Genomic DNA, 10535 nt, shown 5'->3' with positions numbered 1-10535 from the left:
CTGGACTGTGGGCAATAAATTAGTGATGAATCTAAGAGTAGGAAAATATAAATGAGTTTTGCTGTTCACTCTATTGAACAAATACCAATCAAAAGAGAGTGGTCATCAGTGTGAACAAGATCCTTTCTTTCTATGACATTTTTTTCCATTTTGATTATGGTATGAAAAAGTTACACATCTATTCTTTCAGTTCTTGACCAAGTTAAAAAAGTAGTGTTTTCTTATTAGTTATCTTCCCTCTACGAGATATTCCTTAGTAAGGACAACAGGGGTTCTTTTTGTGGTATTCTTTTTCCACTTCATTGATTATTTTATCCCACTTATTTCATTTACAATTTGTGCGACTAATTTTTTTCTTAATTTATTTATTTTCTTCTCTTAATTACAAACAACTAAATTTTCTAAATCTGTTCAAATAACAAAAATAACATATGTAAACATAAAAATAGTGTAGGTTGTTTCCTAGGGCCTATGACATTGCTAACCACAGGTTCTTGCCACTCCTACTTGTGAAAACTATATTCACATAATATAAGGGGTCTTAAATCTAACCAGAAAGTAGTAGTTGTTTATGCCCATAATTTGCATACCACTACTGTAACAATAGGCTTATTTTATGAGACAGGTGATAATTTTAGCTCTTCAGAGGAAAACAGAATGTCAGATATTAATTTAGTTTTCCTTTATCGTCAAGACTTGCTTTGTGTGCTACTGTGTTCAAATTTGGAGTAAAACAGACAGAACAGGACAAGAGTGATTGCTTAGTGCAGTCTAGAAAGTTGGTAGTCAGAAATGCGTGATTTCCAGACACACCACCCTGGTCTGACAGACATTAGTTCATCAGTTCAAGTGAATGAGACAATGCTCTTTATCTCCTAGTCTGGCTTTCAACTGTGCCATGATGGAGCTCCATTAATATCAGTGTTTGCACTACAATGAACAGTGATCTCATGGCCTGGGACATAAGGAAGCCAGCGGAGACTGGATCCACATCACAGCCCCGAGTGGAGTCTATGTAATGATCACACAAAAATTAACAACAAGCAATTAATTCGTGTATTTGATGTGATCATTATCAGAAAGATAAATAGGAAAACACCTTCTTTTGTAAGGAAAGATTGGTGCCTAATGCAAACACAGTGAGAGTTAAGCTTGGCTCTTTTTGCTTGCTTTCATTTTCCTGAGATCACCATATCTTCATTTTCTGTATTGTTCAAAAATTCCTTTCTTTATTTGTATACAAAAAAAGGAAATTATAAAGTTTTCTGGTAAATAGATATAACTGGAAAAGTTTGTACTGTGTAAGATTTAGAGTTGAGTTCTCAATTTGGTGAATCTGGGAAACAATTGTGCTGGGGAAGGGTATGTACTTATGCCATGCTAATTATACCACTTAGCACCAAAAACAAGGAACTTATGAGGCAGCTTTGTCACCTCACTCAGGGAGGTTTTTGTTCAGGGATGTATCACTGTGGGAGGATATTCAAGCCACTGCTGACAGTAATAAACACCCACATCTTCAGGCTCCACGCTACTGATTTTCAGTGTGAAATCTGTTCCTGACCCACTGCCACTGAACCTGTTTGGGACTCCTGAGGCAAGGTTGGACATCTAATAGATCAGGAGCTGAGGAGACTGGCCTGGTCTCTGCAGGTACCAACATAAGTAAGTGATGCCATCGCTATGTAGGAGACTCTTACTAGACCTGCAGGAGATGGAAGCTGACTCTCCAAGTGTGACAGGATTGGAGAGTGCAGGCTGGGTCATCACAATATCCTCACTGGCTCCTAAAATAACATAAATGAAAGGTTATGTACAAACAAAATGCCACAATAAATAATATCTCCTACCTTTATTTATTTCCTACTTATTATATCAATGACTCATTCATAGTCTATAAATATTCAACATAAAATACCTATGTAGAGAGAGCATAGACACTCACTAGAAATTAACTGTACCATCTGCTTTGATACTTTGCAGAGTTGCCACAAGAGCACAGGTTCTCCTCCCTTTACCCTCTAAACTTTGCAAACCCATTCATGGAGAACAAGACTGGCCATCTCACACATGGACAGCACATGTATTTGCATCAGCAGGGCCCCAGAAATCCCTAAACCCTCCACAATATCCTTCTTCATCTTTGTTTCTTTCCTTACCAGGGAGCCAAAACACAAGCAGCCCCAGGAGCTGAGCAGGACGCTTCATTCTGAGAACTTGATATGAAGAGTCCTGAGTAGCCAAGTCAGAAAGAGCACCTAGCTTTTGTCCTGTACTTGCAAAGAGAAGTCCACCCTAGGGAGCAATATGCAAATCCCCTGGTTGATGCAGCTGTGTGAAAAGTACCAAGGGAGTGAAAAGCCCACCCTTAAGAGCAAGTGACATAAAGTGTCTTCTGTGTTTGCAGAAAAATGGATTCATACCCTACAGCCTATAGCAGAGGACAGTTGGATGCCACTGTGTAAGGTGCATAAGTGGAGACATATAGGATCTATAAGGACCAAGGATGCCAAGATAGCACTACAGAACCAAGGCAGTCTTTTCAATACACTTTGTATTTGCTAATGTTTTTTTCATTATAGCATCTTACCGGCTAATTGAACCTGACTTTACTTGTTTGTTGTTTTAGTTTTGCCATATTGGCAACCAAATAAAGAAACCTAAAGGGATAAGTAATCCTCATTTTTACAAGACAAATGACTCTCTAGTGGCCACTTACTATAAGAGTGTTGAGACATTGCAAATGGAAAAGGAGGAATGAAGTTATGAAAAATGCATATAATTCTCAATAGACAGGTATTACTTGAATAAATACATGGTTAAATGAATAAAATTTCTACCATTTAATGACAGGACTCAAATAGATAAATTCAATACCCTAATTCAGAGTGGGAAGGTTTAAATACTATTTATTCTATATTATAACTCAAGCAATTGTGCCCCGACCAGCGGTGATTCAATGGGAACGACCCACTTGTGGGAGCAAATGAAAGAAACAGGGGACACAAAGGGACAACAACAAGACAGGATTCTGATCAAGCTGCAAATTTTATTTTCCTCCACTATGCTTATATAGCATATGAGGGGAGGGGGCAGAAAGAAGTGAAGCTGAAAGGACATGGAAGGAGTGCAGAACGCGGGAGATGTGCAGATTGTGTGACTGCAAGATGTTCGCTAAGGTCACTGTTCAGGGGCCATTCTGTTGCTAAGCCTTCTGACCATGGAATGCTCTTCACATTTGGTTGTCATAGCACCTGACTGTGGAATGTCTTTTTATCTTTGGAAGCCTCTGGTTAGTAAACATTTGTTACTGCTCTGTGGAAGGGCAGCGGTCTTATAATTTGTTCTCTGGCCTAGCTAGTACTTTTCCATGGTTCATGTTTGGTTCCTGACATCTTGGTCCTTGACAGAATTGGTTTCTGAGACTCAAGTCCTGAGGCTTTAGCTGAAGAATATGTGTTCAAATAGATATTTCAGATCCTTCTAGAAATCTGTATAATTGTAACCTTGTGTTTATTGTATAAATAAGTATAGCATATGCATCTAGATTGCTACAGAAAGCATGTCTCATCACATGTTGGAAAATTTGAGCATAGAGAGAGAACACATCACACATGAGTCAGTGAGGTTTTACTTGATATTTTCAGTCTGGTCTGGAAGGATTTTCCTCCTTTGATAATTTTATACATGTGTACAATAAAATATGATCTTATCTATCCCCCATTTTTACCCTTCATGTGCTGTTCTAATACCTCACCCTCCTCAAATTATGTCTTCTCTTTTCATTTTGTGTTGTGTCTTGATAACCCATTAATTCCAATTACTAAACTTCATATGGTCGTAGGTATATGCCCATATACTGGATCATTGGAAACATACCAGTGACCACATCCTAAAAAGCAACAATTCTCCTGTAGCTAGAGTTTTCTCTCCAGGTCCCACCAAGCCTGACATTTGACATCCTACTTATTATTCATCACACAGAGACTTAAATTACTTAAACTGTTTGGCCTAATGGCTCAGGCTTCTTGTTATCTAGTTCTTATATCTTAAATTAGCTCATTTCTATTAGTCTAGAGGTTGCCACATGGCTTGTGGCATACCGGTCGGTACGTTATTTCTCTCTGGTAGTGTCTCTAGGCCTCAGCCTTCCACTTCCCAGAATTCTCTTCTCTGCTTGTCCCACCTTAACTTCCTGCCTGGCTACTGGCCAATTGGTATTTTAGTTATTAACCAATCAGTGCAACACATTTAACATGCAGACTATCCCATAGCACTTCCCTTTTTCTTTTTTTCAAAAGGGAAGTTTTTAATTTTAACATACTAAAATTACATATAACAAAACTATTATCAAGCAAGAATTACAGTTACAATATTTAGTCTATTTATAATAACTAATCTATTTCTATTTGTCAAAATAAAAGAAGATATCCTATCTATCGTATATTTGTGAGTCTAAGGTTTTATATATAACTTATCTTCTATCATAACTAAGGAAAATAATAACTAGTCTTCAACTATATCAAAGACCTTAGAAAGATATAATATTATCTGAGAAACAGAAGAAGGATGAAAGCAACTTTCAGGAGTCTTGTAGGGTAGATAGAAACAGCTGGCAGCCTGGACAGTCACCTAATGTTCCTTTGTAAAGTTGGGGCATCTGTCTTCAGCCCACAGGGCTAGAGTCTCTAGGTCACTTTTTTAAGTGTCCTGTAGAATGTATGGCAATTTCCTCTGCAAAGCAGGAACCTGGAAGACCATTTTGCCAAGCAAAGTTCAGTGGTCACCTTTCTATGGGTCCTGCATGTCCAGTCGATCAAGCATTCCAGGCAAGAACAGTTTCTTGCCCATATGGCTATTTTTGCAAGGTGAAGATAAACTCTATATAGAGTGTTTTTGATGTCCATCCTCCTCTCTGAAGTAAATTGGTGCTTCCAGGAGCAGACATGTCTTACTGTCCAGAAATTCTAAATTTTTAAAAATATTTTAAATGTCAAAATCTGTAGGTATTTGAAGTATTTGAAGATTACCTGTCTATTTGAAATATATCTATGCATACCTAGAAAACTTAACATGACTATAAGTTTGACTATCATAGAAGACTAATTGATCTGTATTTTTAAATTATTCATTACAATCTAAATGAGTTACATAAACATAGTATAAACATAATACCTCAAACAAGAGTAGAAATTTATATATATGTTATAACAAAATTAACTTCAGATTTGTATCAATAAACTAAAATCCATAGCAATGTAAAACATTTTTAAATAAGTTGCTCTTTAAAAGTAGGTTCAATAATCTACCCTTTCATCCTATCATATTTATATTATATCCCTTTTCTTCTTTAGAAAGAGATTGCATTTATATTCAACCTGATTTAAATAAAAATATTGGTTTTTTTTTCTCTATACCACACCAGAAGGCTCTTCTGATTTGGGACACAAGAATCTCTTAACCTTTTCTTTTAGCAATATGCCTGGGTTTAGAGAAGGAGTGAGCCAATTCCATCGCCAAAGCCAGCTTGGTATATTTGGGAGTTTGAGCATAGCTTCTCTTACTGCTTCCTGATGGAGTGGTGTCCTGCATCTTATGGGGACACAAAGAATATTTTAGATTTATGGAGTAGTCCGTGAGGGTGTATTTTCTGAGCCAGTTGCCTTAAAACTGTTCTGGATGTTGGATCATCTGAGCCATGGTGTCATTGGAGACATTTCCAGGGGTCTTCCATAGCCTCTAGCTTTCTGGAGAAAGAAAAGCAGTGCCTCCTTTCCAAAGCAACATATACTTTTGAAGTCAAGGTACCTTTAAAATACACATATTGATTTAACTCAATAGCCTTTATAATCAAATATTTTTTCAGAAAAAGGGAACATCATATATAACATCACATATCAGATTCCATACAGGTTGGTCAGGACCTCTAGCACAAAGTAATGACGAGATTGATCAGTTACTAATAGGTAATTTGCTAGAAGCCTCAGAATTTCATAAGAAACTCCATGTAAATAGCAAAGGGTTGAAGAAGGATTTCTCCATCACTTGGCAACAACCTAAGAATATTATGAAAAAGTGTCCTACTTATTCCTTCTATAAACAAATTCCATTACCTGCAGGGAGCAATCCAAACGGCATACAAAGAAATTAAATTTGGCAGATGGATGTGTTTCATTTTGCAGAATTTGGAAGATTAAAGTGTGTACACCATACCATTGACACCTATTCAGGATTTCAGTGGGCAACTCCTGTGAGTTCTGAAATGGCTGATGCTGTGATTGCATACCTATTAGAAGTTATGGCCATCATGGGAATACCTGTACAATTTAAGACAGACAATGCCCCAGCATATGTATTCAATAAAATGAGACAGTTCTTTGCTTATTACAATATAAAGCATGTTACAGGGATACCACATAATCCCACAGGCCAAGCAGTCATAGAAAGATCCAATAGAACTTTAAAGGATATGCTAAATAAACAGCATCAGGTAACAATGACTCCTGAAATAGATTGCATATTTATTAAGCTTGAATTTTCTCAATGCTGATGAGAAAGGAACAACAGCTGCAGAGAGACATTGGACGACAGACAAAACTCCTGAGCTAAACCAACCGGTTTATTTCAAAGATGTGTTGACCTAAGAATGGAAACCTGGATATGTCCTACATTGGTGAAGGGGTTTTGCCTTTGTTTCCACAGGAGAAGAAAAGCCATGGATACCAACAAAATTAATAAAAATTTGATTCAAACAGGAGAAACCCCTTGATGAGGAGAAGTAAAAGATCATCTGTAGTTGGAGACCTTCTCTCCAGGCCCTGCCAAGCCCTGTTAGTCCAACAACCCACTTATAAAATAAACACGCAGACACTTAAATTATTTAAACTGCTTGGCCATTAACTCAAGCCTACCATTGTCTAGTCCTTACTCTTATATTTAACCCATTTCAATTCATCTATACTTTGTCACGTGGCTTGTGGCTTACCAGTACCTCACATCTTTCTTGTCATGGCAGTGGCTGGCAGTATCTCTCCCTCTGCCTTCATATTCCCCAAATTCTCTTCTCTGCTTGCCCCACCTATACTTCCTGTCTGGCTACTGGACAATCAGAATTTTATTTACACAGAGCGATATCCACAGCAATCATCCACTAATATGACATCTCTTCGAGTTGTAAGAAAACTTTAACAATCAAAGGTTGGGGTAGGTTTCTGTTTTTGTTTTTCCAGGATAATGGGAATACCCATCTTCCAGAAATCATAAGGCCTTGGCTATCCAGATGTTTACAAAAGAAAGAAAGAATCTATTGGTACCAATCTACACAGGGTAAAATATTATTGTCTAACATCTATAACTCTATCAATCTAGAATAGTTGTGGTTCCAATTCAAGTATAAACCAAGCTGGATTTGGAGATGGAACTGGCTCACTCCTTCTTTAAACCCAAGCATATTAATAAAAGAAAAGGTTGAGAGATTTTTTTGGTCCCATATCATAAGAGCCCTCTGATGTGAGACAGAAGGAAACCAATAATAAGGGGCCATTATCTCCAAGATTCTAAATCTCTCTATGCTTATTTTGATTACTCAGAATCATTTTTACATATCATGTCATCTTTAAATCCAAACTTTCCATTTTGATAAAAAAGAAGTTTTTCAATAGCAATCTCTGTAGTCTCCAGAAAGAAGATGGGGCCCCAACTACAACAACGCTATCCAATCCAGAATGATGCCATAATAATCATCATCATACTACACTTCTTGCCAGAATTTCAAACAATCTTACCCATTACTCAAAAAAGGGGAAAAGAAGAAATGGAATGGATAGGTATAAGATATTATGGTGGATTATTGTATACACTAGTAAACAAATTCAATAAAATAGCAGCCTTAGATAATTTGCATTGTAATTTGCACTGTTATGAATAATTATAGGTTGATACAAATATAAACTATTTTTATATTCCTGTTTAAGATAACATTGTATATTGATACAAATACAGAACTATAGTTGTTATAATGTACACATATTTTATTCTTATTTGAAGTATTTGTATATTGATACAATTGTAAATATATATGTCATACTGCATGTATGTTCTACTTCTATTTAAGATATTCTGTATACTGATATACATTTAGGATTATTGTCATATTTCATATTGCACTATACATTCCTACCTCTGTTAAAGATATCTTGTTTATTGTCACAATTTTAAAGTCATTGTCCTTTTACTGTACATTTGTTTACAGACTGTCTGGCTTGTTTACATGAAGCCTTATTCCTTAGGATGTGTAGGTAGATAAGACTTATAGATTTTTAGTCACCTATGCTTAGATACATAGATCGGATGGACAGGTAATCTTCAAACACTTCATGAACCTAGAGAATATGGCATTTAAATAACTCAGAATTCTGTTGTCGTGAGACAAAATTGCTCCTGACAGCACCAATTTGGTCCTGAGAGAGTGTTGGGATTTTAAGACATTTCCATTTGGAAGTTTGTCTTCTTGGCACAAAATGGCCTATTTGGAAAAGAACTGTCCTTGCATCAACTTCTGACAGTAGGAATGCTGTCCTTTCTGGACAAGTGGGACACATGGGAATCAATCACTGTACTCTGGCAAGACAGAGTAAGATGGTCTTTCAGAAAAAAATGGTCTGTCAGATATTCTAGGCCTATAGCCAATTTTAATGCACCAATGATGCTGAGAAATATTAGGTGACTGTCCAGGCTGCCAGCTGTCTCTGTCTACTCTTGCAAGACTCCAAAAAGTTGCTTGCATCCATCTTCCATTTCTCAGTTATCATTATATTCCTTCTCTGGTGTTTGATGAGATTGAAGACTAGTAGTTATAGTTACAACTTAGTATATGTATATAATATCTTAGATAGAACATATTAAGTATTAGTTTCAGAGTCTTTAGGATAGAACACCTTCTGGGATGATCTTTGTAACATGCCATTTACCCATGCTCTAGTCTTGTCTGGATTTTAGTATGTGTTTCTTGCTTGATATTATTCACATTGATTGTAGTTCCATCTTATCTAGGTCATTATCCCTCATTACACCTGGGCAATGTTTGATAACCATCCCATTGTATATAATCTTGTATTAGGATAGAACCTTCTTTTTTCCAACCCGCATTGAGGCTCCGGTAATGGTCACACCTACAAGGTGGGGCTGAGAGAGGACATTGAAGATCTGAGTTTCAGATGCCAGGGCTCTCTTGGTTCCAGGGCCCTGGATGCTGGAGGTAGATGGAGCAGAGATCTCCAGAGAACACGACTCAACTTGTTCCATAACTTTGCCAGAACTACAACCTACATATCCCTTCATTTGTAAGTTACTCCACAAAATAAACCTCCTTTTTAACTATGTGAAGTGGCCTTAATAATTTCACCAATATAGGATCATTCCAACTGTTAACTTAATTTCATCTCTCAAAGTCATGGTCACTGATTAATGATCTGCTTTCTCAATTTTTGACCAAGAAACCCTTATTGGGCAAGTGAAGATTTTTTTTTTGAGCCATTATTTCTCTGTGTAACCCTGGCCATCCTGGAAATTACTCTGTAGAAAAGGCTGGCATCAAACCCAGTGATTCACCAGCCTTGATCTTCTGAGAACTAGCATTAAAGGCATGTACTACCACCATCCAACTGAAGATTCTTATTTTCAGCCTCCTCAGTCCTAAAGTCCTGTCCTACTCTGGAGACTTTCTACAGAGGATTCTGTTTACTCACTCTTAGAACTTCTAAGACCAGAATGCCTGGATTCACTACAAAACCAAAACAAAAAACAAAAAAAAGTATCACGTGTCTATGATAACTATATGATTTCTCTATGAGATATTCTACCACAGAGATCATTTAGAATCCTCACTAGTGGCTTCCAAAAGGACACAATATATAAAGCTGGAGAAGGGTGAAATAGCTCTATCTCCAAAATGAACCTAGTTTCTTTGAAAAATCACTATGGGTAAAATTGCAACTAAGGTATGAAACAGTGGCTTGTGTTTCAGTTCTACCTGTGTGTGTCAAGGTTGATCCAGACTTACCCATAAAGCTTGGGTAATGACCACACATACATATGCAAGAATTAAAATGACATGGTATTATCCTGTTTGTCTTTGTAATGTGTAGAGCTAGTATTTCAAAGTGTTATTGCATGTTGTGGGAAATACCAGGGATTCCATGACAGTAGTGAATTACACTGTCTTTATAATGTAGGTGCTTATGGTGAATATGAAATCTGATGTGGTTTCTTTGCCACTGACGATGAGAGGATTTCAGACCAAAACTGTACAGAAAATTGTGTTTGGAATTTGGAGCCTGATTCAGATTCTGCTGGTACCAGTATCAGCTTGTGCCATAACTGGCCTGAAGATGATGGCAGCACTATCCCCAGGAGCCATAGACAGAGAATAGAGACTAGGTCTACACAGCTGCATTACTGTAGACTGAAACCTAATGTGAAACATGAGAAGATCATGATTGTGGTGGAGGCCAGTTTTGTCAATCTATTAAAAATAA

The 10535-nt window shown here is 37.0% G+C and overlaps 1 pseudogene; it reads right to left on the bottom strand.

Moving 5' to 3' along the window:
• Positions 1-1455: 1455 nt before the first annotated feature.
• Positions 1456-2208, bottom strand: LOC118580209 (annotated as a pseudogene).
• Between the last annotated feature and the right edge of the window lie 8327 nt (positions 2209-10535).

The sequence above is a fragment of the Onychomys torridus genome, chromosome 3, assembly GCF_903995425.1.
Source record: "Onychomys torridus chromosome 3, mOncTor1.1, whole genome shotgun sequence".
In the NCBI taxonomy this organism is placed as follows: domain Eukaryota; kingdom Metazoa; phylum Chordata; class Mammalia; order Rodentia; family Cricetidae; genus Onychomys; species Onychomys torridus.
Note: the sequence above shows the minus strand (reverse complement) of the source record. Positions and strands in the feature narration are given on the sequence as shown.